At 39.5% G+C, this 1,491-nt stretch overlaps 1 non-coding gene across 1 annotated transcript; it reads right to left on the reverse strand.

The window, feature by feature from the left end:
• Positions 1–1,189: 1,189 nt before the first annotated feature.
• TRNAD-GUC (transfer RNA aspartic acid (anticodon GUC)) lies at positions 1,190–1,261 on the reverse strand. The gene has a single exon. It is a non-coding gene; the product is annotated as a tRNA-Asp (tRNA).
• Positions 1,262–1,491: the final 230 nt, after the last annotated feature.

The following is a 1,491-nucleotide window of genomic DNA, read 5'->3' on the forward strand; positions in this document are numbered from 1 at the left end:
GGGAACCTAACGACTTTACTATCGGGGACTCGGTCAGAGTGGGGCAGATTTGTGATTGACAGAAATTATAACTAGAAATAAACTCTAATACTCAATAAATAATCGTTTGAAATGAAGAAGGATTCATCTTTAAAAGTTCAGGCTTTTAAGTGCAGCAGGTGACTCAACGTTTGGTGAAAATCACGGGATAAAAGTGAACAGCAAGTCATTTTAAATTGTAATAACAATGAGAGCCAGTGGCCATTTTTTTAAAAAGAGTTGCTCTTCCCGACGGGGAATTGAACCCTGGTCTCCCGCGTTACATGTGGGGAACCTAACGACTTTACTATCGGGGACTCGGTCAGAGTGGGGCAGATTTGTGATTGACAGAAATTATAACTAGAAATAAACTCTAAAACTCATTAAATAATCGTTTGAAATGAAGAAGGATTCATCTTTAAAAGTTCAGGCTTTTAAGTTCAGCAGGTGACTCAAGGTTTGGTTAAAATCGCGTGATAAAGTGAAAAGCAAGTTATTTTAAATTGTAATAACAATGAGAGCCAGTGGCCATTTTCTTTTTTAAAAGAGTTGCTCTTCCCGACGGGGAATTGAACCCCGGTCTCCCGCGTGACAGGCGGGGATACTAACCACTATACTATCGAGGACTCGCTCTGAATGAGGCTGATTGTAGATTGACTGATATTATAACAAGTAGAAATCAACCCCGATACTCGGCATATTACCGATTGAAATGAAGAGGGGTTTATCTTTAAAAGTTCAAGCTGGTTAGAGCAGCAGGTTACCTAACGATTAGGGAAAATCATGTGATTAAAGAGCAATTCCTTTCAAATAGTAATAACAATAAGGAGAGCCAGAGGTCCAAAACATTTTTAAAAGAGTAGTTCTCCCCGACGGGGATTTGAACCCTGGTCTTCCGCGTTCCATGTGGGGAAACTAACGACGTTCCTATAGAGGACTCGGTCAGAGTGAGGCTAATTCGTGATTGACAGCAATTATAACAAAAAAACTCATGTTCTCAGTAAATAATAGCTTGAAATGATGAAGGATTCATCTTTAAAAGTTAAGGCTTTTAAGTGCAGCAGGTGATTTGACGTTTGGTGAAATTAACGTTATAAAAGGGAACAGCAAGTCATTTTAAATTGTAATAACAATGAGAGCCAGTGGCCTAAACATTTTAAAAAGTGTAGCTCTCCCCGACGGGGAATTGAACCCCGGTCTCCCGCGTGACAGGCGGGGATACTAACCACTATACTATCGAGGACTCGCTCAGAATGCAACTGATTCTAGATTGACTGATATTATAACAAGTAGAAATCAACCCCGATACTCGGCATATTACCGATTGAAATGAAGAGGGGGTTATCTTTAAAAGTTCAAGCTGGTTAGAGCAGCAGGTAACCTAACGATTAGGGAAAATCACGTGATTAAAGTAAGAGCAAGTCCTTTTAAATTGTAATAACAATGAGAGCCAGTGGCCATTTTTTAAAAAGA

The sequence above is a fragment of the Lethenteron reissneri genome, chromosome 70 (genome assembly GCF_015708825.2).
Source record: "Lethenteron reissneri isolate LAM-NWPU_2019-01 chromosome 70, ASM1570882v1, whole genome shotgun sequence".
Classification (NCBI taxonomy): Eukaryota; Metazoa; Chordata; class Hyperoartia; order Petromyzontiformes; family Petromyzontidae; genus Lethenteron; species Lethenteron reissneri.